Source organism: Lampetra planeri, chromosome 26 (assembly GCF_965212315.1).
Source record: "Lampetra planeri chromosome 26, kcLamPlan1.2.h2, whole genome shotgun sequence".
NCBI lineage: Eukaryota > Metazoa > Chordata > Hyperoartia > Petromyzontiformes > Petromyzontidae > Lampetra > Lampetra planeri.
Genome location: NC_136132.1, coordinates 8,750,024 through 8,762,196, shown reverse-complemented (window position 1 = coordinate 8,762,196; position 12,173 = coordinate 8,750,024).

Genomic DNA, 12,173 nt, shown 5'->3' with positions numbered 1-12,173 from the left:
TATTGTTCAAGGTTATACAGTTTCATGGCGAGGCCAATCCGCGAGTATTGCTTTGGGGTGCAATCGTGGGCATTGTGTAGATGCTCCGATGCAGATCTGCTGTAAAACTGACACCAGACACACACGCCTGTATCAGTGATAATGTGGGATTGTAAAAAAAAAAGTGTTTGTACCAGCGAAGCGATGTCCCTGATAAGGAGGGAGGTGAAATGTGTTTTTGTTTTCAGTAGCAGGCAGATGTTTGCACTCCAACGCAATGCACAACTCCCAAATGGTAAACGCGTGTTTCTTTTTTTACTTTCCAGCAGTGTGCGGAGACTTTGGGGGGCCAGAAAGAGAACCACGGAACCGAGAACGTGGACTCACATCGTCACCACTCCTCTACTCCGGGCTCATCACCCACCTCGATGCAACACTCATAGCCGTTTGTTCGACATCAACATCAGCCGTACGACGATGACTCCAATCCTAGGCACCCGAATTACAATTCAGACATATATAATCCACGTTCCCCCCCATGTGCAAACCCTAGTCACAATATGACGTGAGTACTGTACAGTATTGAATATTAAACTATAATCTGGAGACTGATCAGCATTGGCAGGAGGGTAATAATAATTAACATAAAAAAAATATTTTAAACAATCGTCCTCAGGCGCGCGTATCCAGCCACTTGCTCCACCCGTAGACTAAACCCGGACGAAATTCTCAGCCCGCTTGGCTCGATCATCATCAGCACGGCGCAGATGACCGCGATGGAGTTCAACGCAGCAACACCGGCACCGCGTCTCGGCACGGAACAATTCCTGCTGCCGCCCGAACGCAACTGAGAATCTTCTTGGTTCTTTCGGTAAAGTCACGTAGAATGGAAATAATAAAATAATAAAAATAAAACATAATAAAATAATTCTCCCGACGTTTCGGCCACAACGCAAGCAGCCGTCCTCAGGTGGAGAGCAGGTCTGTCGAGAAGACAAAGTCTGAATGAGAATGTCAATCGCCAAACGGCCAGTGGTCAAACGCTGGACAGCGCCAGCCCACTTGATGAGTAGGTACGGGGGTGGGGGGGTGTCTTCTGCGCCCGAGAGAGCGTGACTGCGTTGGGCACGGTTGTGGCGTCAGGGTCCTGCCGTGTGTTGTAGCCCCTCCTTGGTGGCAATGGGTGTTTGAGTTACTGCAGAGACCCCCACCCCGTGTGAACACGGACGTGAGTGCGTGGGTCTGTGTTGAGGTTATACGGGGGGGAAGATCTTTGTCTGGGAGGGTGGGGAAGCGGTAGTGTAGTGGTCAGCGCGCTGCGCTACTGATCCGGCCACCTGAGTTCGATTCCTGCTCACGGCCAACACCAGTGACGATTATCTGAACCCGTCCTGCGCCTCTCCTGGATCTTCTCAGCCTCAAATGAGTGCCTGGTGCGGTGCGTAAACTACACCACTGGGGAGACAAAGGCGGCCGGGCGTGGTGCTGGCCACCCACCCCCTCGTGCGCCGTACCGACCTTCATAGGTGCGCGCGAAGACCCACTTGCCCCATAGTCTGGTGAAGTATTTTCGGTGTATCTTTGTATAATGGGCAGCATTGCGGCTCCCTTGATGCGTGTTGATTCAGACTGTGTTTATAGAGTCCAGGAGCTGGCAGTCCTACCCCGCAGCGGTTTTCACAAAAAACATGTTTGCTGTGCCAACACGGCGAGACGGTGTCTGAGTCATACAGAACAACGTGTGTACGGGCAGGCCTCGACTTACGAACGGGCAACGTTCCTGAGACCGTTCGTAAGTCGATTTGTTCGTATCGCTGAAGTGTCAGTGTTAGAAAATGTGTTATGGTTCAACAACAAAAAAGCATAGTTAAACTCATAAATAATACATATTTTACATTTGCATGTAATACTGTACTAAATACTGTATGGTAAATAAAACCAAAAATAAAGTAACATGAAAAGAAAAAAAAAGAAAATTCAGTTTCATTTTCACTTACCTTGAGTCCTGATGCTGCCTTGCTCGTTGGAAGAGGCGTGGACCACACGTGGTTCCGCGGTTCGACTCGTAAGTGCGGTTGTTCGTAAGTAGAACGTTCGTATCTCGGGGGTTTGTCTGTACTGCCTACAGTCGAGTATTTGTGTACGATCTATTGTACTGCGCATTTGCAGGTTAACACTGCAGGGGTGGTGTGACGCGGCACGCTGCGGGGCGTTCGCCGCTGATTGTTGCAGAGGTTCGAATCCAACGGCCGCCCTCATTATTCCTGCCGTGTGTGATCACATTCCGCGCCATCTGCTTCACAGCGGACGTTCGAGATCCCCTGACGGCATTCGCAAGAGGAGGCCACTGTGTGTCGGGCAAAAATTCGAAAAATTCCACCCGAAAATTACCCCCATTGTGATTACACGAACAGCACCACTCATTGGCCCTCACTGGCAGAGTCATATACCCCAAGGCCACTTTTGCAGATGAGATTTATGGTCTCTCTGAGCATGGCCGTCCCTATAGGGGTACGGGGCACGGGGCAAACCCCGCCCTGTAGGCCCCCTAACGCCCTCAAACTAAAGCGGAAATATTACATCTCACACGGTGACGTCAAAGCGCGCCCCCCCCCCCCCAAGGCGCGGGGCCTGGGGCAAACGCCCCGATGATTTGCCGCAGCCCAGGGAGGGCTCTTGTGTGTAGGTCACTGTTGGGTGAGGACCCCTGTTGGGCAGAGATCGGAGTTCGATGTCGTGGGAGTTGCTGCTCGTGTCGTATCGAGTCGACTCCCAACCACCCCATTGCACGGCACACACTCACGGAACGGCGCACCAACGTGGAGCGAACGTTCGCGTCGTTGGTCATCCAACAGTCAACAGTACATTATTCACAGCCGGCTTACATTCATGACCGACAACATCGGATACGGCGTTTCGTTGCAGTTTCTTCGACAATTTCCGAAATAAAATAAAATAAACGTCTATCGCGGTACGTGTGCGTGCGTGCGCGCGCCAGTTGTCTGTAACGCGAGACGCCTGTTCAGGAGGAGAGACCACGGGGACACGAAACGCTGGTACGGTAAGGCGAACAGCAACGACGCCTGTCGACAAAGCCACAGAGCACACGGCACAGAGACCCGTGGGGGAGGTGGTGGCACGAACCGTCGCATTGTCCCGCGTCGCTCAAGCCCAGAGCCCCGGAGCTCGCAGTGAAGCCACTGCGAGGTTGCAGGGCCATGTACGCGTGTTTGTATTTGTCTATCTTTCCAGGAAAGCCACGCTGAGTCGTTTGATGTCGAAGCGCCCCCCTACCCCCACCACCCCCCAAGGCGCGGGGCCCGGGGCAGTCGCTCCGATTCGCCGCACCCCAGGGATGGCTCTGTCTGCTCGCAACGAGAACGGCGTTGGAATGGCCAAGCAGCGGCGGACGATTCCAAAAAGTGGGAGACGTCAGTCTCGCGTCTCCTCTTCTCGTTCCCCGAGGTGTGCTGCTGGTGTCGAGTCGCGATCTGAATGTCATTCAGAGCCGCTCCGTCTGAAGGGCCTCGAACGGCTCCGTCTCCATGAGCACAGCAGGGAGAGCGCGCCTCGTGTCGCCACCACGCCCCCCCCCCCTCCCGGGGCCAGCACTGCCCCCATCCCTCGGTGCTGTCCTTACGTGACCAATGACTCGATGCCCCACCCCCACCCCCACCGCTCCCCATCGTATCCGTGGTCACCAAAAGACAGTGATCATAACAACAAAAATGTGTTTCAATAAAAGGTTCGACACAAGGCACGGCTTGTGTTTGCGTTAGACGAGGCACGCCATTGTCCCATGAGACCCCGATTCCACGTTGTCCCGGTAGGTAGAAAAATAAAATAAACGTAAAATAAAAAAGTTGTATATTTCATAATAAATAATCTTTTATTTTATTTTTCTACCTACGTGACTTTACCAAAAGAACCAAAGAGTAATTCAAACTGTTGTTGAAGGGCACCTTCGGTGAAAGGGCGCGACTGTTGTCTGTAGACGGTGCTGCGGCTCCAATTACAGGGCTCACGTGGTGCTCATGTGGTGCCCACGTGGTGCCCGCAGGGCCCTGCGTGGTGCCCGCAGGGCCGGCTTTGGTCCTAGATTGCCCTGTCGAGACCACCGAGCGCAGCTCCTTTCTCAGTGGTCATCGAAACGCGGCATCTGTGTCAGTAACGGGTCGCGGGAAGATAACAAGACAGAAGCACTCCAATGCTTGCCAAAATCGAAAGCTAACTGTAAATTACTCGATTGGGATGATACACAAAGTAGTGACAGCTCCCGGCTGCCAAACTAATGCGTCCCGGAGACTCTCGCAAACGAGACGACGTCCTGGTCTCTTTGAGTTCTCAGCCAGGCTGTACAAAATCAACCTGAAACGTTTCTGCGGTCGCCTTTTTTACGGCTCGGCGCAAACCACCATTGGGCAGGGCCCGCTCATGACCCGCGACGAGTGGTCGACTACGTGGCAACCCGCAGTGGCCATCGCGGCTCGGGGAAAGCCCGGATCGGGTGTCCAGAGATCTTCGATGCGAGTGTGTTTTGGGTCGCACCGCGCGTGTTCTTCAGCGTTCCGTTCCACGTGCTGGGAGCACAACACGCAGCAACATCCAGGGGAAAAAACCCCGCACGGCGGATGCGATGCAATTGTTTATATCTCTGCCGCATGGCTGAGGCTCGCTCACCTGACGACCGTGGCTTGCGGCTGCTCAGATTAAAACCCAGCGTTGGCTCAAGGGCTGTTGGGAAAGGCGGCTTTGATTTAGGTGACAGGTGCCGATTCAAGAACGGTATATTCCACGTGTCCGAATAGTCGTCTCGAGGTGTCTGTGCCGCTTGATTAAGGATAGAGGGACTCCTCCACTTACGAGCGAGTTAGGTTGCAGAGGTCTGTTCGTAAGTTGATTTGTTCGTAAGTCCAACTCTACTCCTGTCGATTCCAAATATGTTGTTCGGCATGCACACTCAGCACGGGGAAAGTTGTATAATCTCCTGTAGATGTAGATGCCACTGGTTCTTCACGTTCTGCAGAAGACCGCGGCGTACGGCTGCTCAGATTAAAAACCAGCGTTGGTCAAGGGCTGTTGGCAGAGGTCGCAACCGGGTACCCGATACCCGTACCCTACCCGATACCCGTACCCGGCCGGGTACGGGTACCCGTTTGTGACCCTGGTGCGGCCGGGTACGGGTACGGGTAGGCCGTGAGTCACTGGTGAGTCACCGTTTGTCACTCATTTCCCAACGTCTTGTCTCTTCTCACAATTCAAGTTCCTAGAATCAACCCACCCGTGCCTGCAACATGGCTTCATCCCAGAGGTCGCAATCAGGTACCCGATACCCGTACCCGGCCGGGTACGGGGGTAGGGTACGGGTACGGCTGGGTACGGGTACCCGTTTGCGACCCTGGTGCGGCCGGGTACGGGTACGGGTAAGGAATCAAAACCCGTTTGCGACCTCTGGCTGTTGGTCATCGCGAGATCGAGAAGCGAGAGCCACCGGGCCCTGCGCCGACGCCTTCACGACCGTGACTCCGAACAAAGAGACGCACGTGGTGTCTGTCCATCGCCCAGCTTACAGGAACACTCTCACCCCTCCTCCACCCCTCACCCCTCCCCCCCCCATGCAATATAAATGATATCTGAGCATGAAGTTGTAAATAATAAAACACACGTTTAATCGATTAGTCAACTTTACACGGGCCGCGCAGAAGTCGCGGTGTATACAGCGAGGGCTGTCTAACCGCCTGCAGAGGCGGTGGCTCGGAAGGAAGTCCTGCGTACGACGACAGCTTTGACAAGACATGAGGATAAGCGACACTGAGGCAAAGCAAATGAGACGAATTTCAACGTCTCACCCTCCTCCATTCTCTCTCCGTCTCTCTGGGTGTTCATGTGGATTTTTTTAATTCGTTCTGATTTTGAGCTCGAGAATTCGTTCAGCAACTGAACCCGAATATGAATCACAGTTGTTACACACGTGGGGCACACAAGGCACATGAGGAATCAAAGCTCTGTCATGCGGATTATATCTGTGTAACAACGTTAAGGCTACGGTGTGGAAATCATCATCTCTGAAAAAGGCTGGAAAGCATCGTGTTAATAGCAAAGGCCAAAGAAAACCCGCGCGCACTTGCATCCGTCACTGAATCGGTGTTTTGCAGCCGAGGCCTCCGTTAACGCCCCAAAGTATAAACGTGGACACACAGTCGAGTTGATCAGCGAGGTCGCGTGCGGTAGTGGGACGTAAGTGTGGGAGGTAAGCGCCACCTTCGTTTCCCCCGAGACGTACTTGGCCAGCGTCGAAGAGGAGTTGAAGTAACCTCGAGAACGTGGGCTCCTCGACAGCTCCCTCCACAAAGTGCCGCGAGACGACATCTGCAGGGGCTGCACCGGCGGGGTCCGTCCTTTGATCCACGTGCTCGTTCTTCGCCGCCGGCATCGCCCGCACATTCGCGAGGCCACCGCGAGCACGATTTGTAACGATGCGACCACTTGCCACGGACACATCTCGCTATGGATCCGTTAAAGTGATTATTGTCTGGGGTTTTTTTTGACGACAAACATATCTGGATTTCTTCAATAAATGAATAACGCACTTCAAGACAATCTCCTCTGGCACACCGACATTTAAAAATGAAGCGGCCGGTGATATACGACGGAGTCCAGAGGGCGTGTTGGAAATGCATTAAACTCTGAAAGTTGGTTCACCGGTCTGCGTGACTGTTCGGAGCCGAGTGCAACGCGCCTCCTGTCTGTAAAACAAGAGGCCGGATGTGCTTCTGCAACAACAACAACAAAAACCCAAAGAGAACAAACAGAGCCGCGTTGGTCAAGAACTTGCATCGGAAAGCACGGCGCTTGAGCCGCGCCTACACAGATCACGAACGGCGCAACTCAAGATCGTCCGTACAGAGCAGAGCCCGACAGCACGGTCACAACCCGTGCCACGTGGCCAAGCTGGACACGACGCTGCTTCTGTGCAGGTGGCGTAGCGAGAGATGTCATTTTCTTCTGTCTGGGCGGCACCGCGGTTAACGACCTTTGACCCACCATCGCGAACGCTGTGCGGGGGGAGGGGGGTAAAATCCCTTTCACGGGTCAGATCTTCCTAATCATTTGTCTTGTAGGGTAACCCCCCCCCCACCCACGCTGAGGCCTGCGATCTCTACTCTGGAAGGAGATGCCCTCTCTCTCTCTGTCACGCGACGGTGACAGAAGTCGTCGCTCGATCGAAACAACAATCGCTCCTCTGCTCAGAAGTCCTGGCGAGAGCCACGCGGCCGAGCGGCGATGTCGCGTTTGCGCTCACGTTGGCCAGCAGCACCGAGTCGTATCGAGAGTTTCAAGTTGTGTGGTTGTTGTTTTTTTCTTCCCACTCGAGTGGGTTTGGCAAACGTGGAGACGGACGCAACAATAGCTCGACGCGTATATTTTTGGTGCTCTTGGGAGTTTTGTGCCAAACAAACAAAAAAAATCTAGCACCGAGGTCGTGGTGTGAAACGCCTCTTACAACCCCGTGACTGACACGGCCACGGCTACGCACGCGACCACCACAAAGTGGAACGTGGCCGCTCCAGGCACGGGCCGTGAACCGCTTACACGAGGACACCTTGGGGGGGGGTACATTTGTGGTCATTTCCGCTGGGAGACATTGCATGTAAAGCTTTAGGTTATTATTATTACTTTCAAATCATTACGAATTAATTTCCTTGCACTCTTCGGTGGAGACGATGTCCGTAATGGTATATCGTAAACCGTTCCAATTGCAGTGACCGATTCCTTTGAAATATTGTTTTTTTAATGTGTTTGCTAACGAACGACATTCACTAATCCCACGGTGAATACTGTGGTAATTTGCCTACAGCTCGGAGCAAGCATGGATCAGAGTTCCAACTCCATCCACCAAGGAAGTTGGGACGTGGCAACTGCCGCTGGACATTTGAGCCAAGGAACCCCAGAACCTTTCCCTTTGCTCGTGACGCTGATTGAGCAGCTTTAAGGCGGCCGCCGCTACCTCGAAAGGAACTCTTAGACAACATACTCCATCCATAATAGTCAGCCTACGTGTTAAACAACACAATCGAAGTCTCCCCAGATGGGATCGCGGCGACAGCTGCTCAGTTGCGATGCGTAACCTCGCAAGCGATTGCACTCGCCGTTGCAACGGTACCGCTAAGCTTTGCGGTTTAAAACGGCGCGTTTTAAAAACGTTATGCTTCGGCCTTTCGAGACCAGACTGGTAAGCTGCGTCCAGAAAAACCCACCACGGAGAATCTACGCAAAGGAAAACCACCCTTGGCTACAAGGTGACAGCAATCATTGGGGCAACAGCCGTGTGCGCAGTTGTCCAGAACGCGCCTCGACCCCACCTGCTCAGCGCCGACACGGGGATTTTGCGCTTAAGCCGCGGAGGAGTCGTGTCGTGGAACCTAAAGGCGGACGGCTGGGAGACCTTTGGTTGTCTGGCGGCGGCCGTGCGCGCAGTTTGTTTAAATTTCGATTTAAAGCTTTCGTGACTGCAGGGATTCATCTTCTCGGTTCTTTCAGTAAAGTCACGTAGAAGGGAAATAATAAAATAATAAAATAAGCCATATTTTATTACGTTTTATTTTTATTATTTTAATAAATTAATAAAATAAACCATATTTTATCGTTGTATTTTTATTATTTTAATAAAATAAAAATAAACCATATTTTATTATGTTTTGCTATTATTATTTTATTATTTCCCTTCTACGTGACTTTACCGAAAGAACCAAGAAGACGCAGTTTGTTTGTTGCGGTTGCACCCGAGTCAAGAGCCGCATGGCTCACAGGGTCATACCTAATAACTGAAACTGAAAACCAGCTGGGAGATCTGTCAAGGGGGAAGGGAAAGCGAGCTCGTGCCGCTAACAGCGTCGGCCTGCGATGCCCGACGGACTCTGTGCCCCGAGGAGTACTGCACCGTCGCTCACCAACAGATTCCACCCCCCACGGTATTTCGCTCAAGGGTGCTTACGGGACAGTGGCGGAGAGACGGTGTCGCCGTGGCGTCGTCACAGTTAACTCGGCACGATGCGATGGGGGTGTGTGCGGGTTTGTGAGAAGGAGGAGATGAGCTTCATAGCTCATCGGATTCCTCCGATCGAAATAAAGATTCCCGTTCTGATTGTGCGCCATCGTGTGCACCTTCGTCACACACGGAGCGCTCGGAAGCCAGATTACTCACGGGTGAGATGTTCACCACTCGCCAAATAGCTTGGCGTTATGGTCTCAGCTTGACTACAAAGACACTTCCAGGATGCCGTGCGTCGCAGGTAAACCTCTCCTGGTGTGTCATTGCTTTTAACCCACGTCGCATAAGAGTGCAACCCCAGGTTGACACGAAGGAAATGTCAGCCCCGGATAATCTCACCCGGAAAATCTTACCCGGATAATCTCACTTGGATAATCTTACCGAGATAATATCATCTGTATAATCTCACCTGGATATTACCCAGATCATCTTACCGAGATAATCTAACCTGGATAATCTTACCAGGGTAATCTTACCGATATAATCTCATCTGGATAATCTAACCTTGGTTAATCTTACCAGGATTTTATTACCCTGATAATCTTACCCTTACAATCCGAATAATCTTACCCTGATCATCTTACCCATCTTACCCTGATAATCTTACCCAGACAATCTTACCTGTATAACCTTACCTGGACAATCTCACCTGGATAATTTTACCAGAATAATCTTACCAGGATCATCTTACCCGGATACTATTACCAAGATAATCTCATCTTGATAATCTCACCTGAATAATCTCACCTCCATAATCTTACTCACATAATCTTACCGGTACAATCTCACCTGGATAATCTTTTCAAGAAAATATTCTCAACCAAATCATGTTGTGGTGGTTATGCAGCACATGTTGAAAGCAACTTGACATTACGAAGCAACAGGAGGGTTTCGCCACTCAAAATCACAAAGTAAAACAAATATGCAGGGTGCTTCAAAAAATGTTAACACTTATATGGGCCTATCGTTTTTAATAGAAAGACATGATAACAAATGTATGTTAATAGCTGCAAAGAGTCTCTACTTGTTCGCCATCGTTGTCAACGCGTGCCTGGAATCTTCTCCAGGTGGTCTCCAGAGCCCGGAGACACATTTCTCGTGGTATTGTTGCAAATTCTCGGAAGTGTTAACATTTTTTTGAATCACCCTGTATTATGCATTCCAATAAAATCACCCGTGATGGCAATTGAAAACGAGCGACAGAGAAATGTAATGGCAGGATGCAAGAGCGTTGTGCATGCCCCAGGACGCGATTGCCGTGGTAACAATAAAAGCGGACTGCGACGGAATCACCGATCTTGCTGATGTCAGCCAATCAAATGAAGGGGTTCGTGTCACATCATTGCTCGGTCTACGGATCGATCGGCAAATGAATCGACACAGCGATTAACCCGCAAATTATGATGAACCCGGTATTCTTTTTTACATGTTTGTTTATTACCGATCGACTGAGCGGGATCGATGCAACTATCGATCCACAACGACCACAAATGGGCAAACACGCGACCCTTCGGCCAAAGCCACGCCCACTTTCTCCCAAATATTTGGGGGGAAGCGTGGGGGGGGGGAGAAATCTCTGATCGGTGATTTCGTCGGGTGTACGATTTTATCGCCGCAGCAAAGCCTCTTAGGGGATAATCCGCATTCGACAACGCAATAGCTGTCAACCCACACGGTTCACCCCGTATTCTTGTACGGGGAAATTGAGTTTTCAGGTCCGTACGGCGTAGAGCCGTTTCAAAACGGGCAACAACAAAATGTGTTTGTCTATTTGTTTGTGTTTCTCCCTCGTGATGATGGGACTTTGTCGGATGCACGTTCAGATTTATAAGGGGCTCGGGGTGACCAATGAGGTCTGAGTTTGCCTGTAACAAGGTAGGCGCTGATCAGGGGTTGACAGGTGTGACAACCACGCTGTGTTACAGCCTCTGTCGCGCAATCGAAGACTAAGTACTCTCCGAGACTCGAAGTGGTTTAGAGTCTAAAACAAATAAAGCATTTGAACATGCCTCAAATGTAAATATCTCTCTTCTGCCAGCAAATTGAAAGTGGCGCACGCAAGTCAACGGGCTGCTGGGACACGGCGCTCAATCTCCCGTGCAACCACCACGTGGAGTGGGAATCGAACCGGCCGTGTGAAGCGCCGCTGGTACACGCCCCGCCCCCCCCCACACACTCGCAGGAGAGGTGCACTGCTCGTGCCGTGGAGGAGGGGGAGGGTGGGGGTGCGCAACTGTAGCGGAGTGGCCTCGACGTTGTTTCTTTCGTGAAACAAGAAGCAAATTTAAAAAAGTACAAAAATAACGGTTCAACAAAAAATATAGGGTCGCGAGTTGCCACCGTAACGCCCGCGGTCAGTGTGGGCGCGGCGGTCCGCGGAGGGCAGAGGTCGCAAACGGGTTTTGATTCCTTACCCGTACCCGTACCCGGCCGCACCAGGGTCGCAATCGGGTACCCGATACCCGTACCCTACCCGATACCCGGCTACCCATACCCGGCCGGGTATTGGGTAGGGTACGGGTATCGGGTACCCGATTGCGACCTCTGGGATGAAGCCACGTTGCAGGCGCGGGTGGGTTGATTCTAGGATCTTGAATTGTGAGAAGAGACAAGACGTTGGGAAATGAGTGACAAACGGTGACTCACCAGTGACTCACGGCCTACCCGTACCCGGCCGCACCAGGGTCGCAAACGGGTACCCATACCCGGTCGGGTACGGGTAGCTGGGTATCGGGTAGGGTACGAGTATCGGGTACCCGATTGCGACCTCTGGCGGAGGGCAACAAACGGTGGCACGGGCCACAGGCCACGGGGCACGGGTCGCTCCCTGCCGGCCATCACCCGCAATGGGAGACAGACGTCGAGGGCAGCGCAGCACGGCGAGTGTGAGCGCGACACGGGGGTTGTCGCAGCGACCGCTGACCTCCGCGGTTGAATGATTATTGTTCGATCGTCAACTTTGAATAATTAGTGTGAGATCGTCAACTAGAATGAGTCGATAAATAAGCAAATTACTTCGTGATTTAGCTGCTGCTGCTGCATCGCCAGTGGCACGCTAAACAAAACCCTCGGCACAGTTGTCAAGAGCAACACCGTGGCCTTACAAAGGAAGCGTATATATTAGGTGACGTTTCGGGCAATG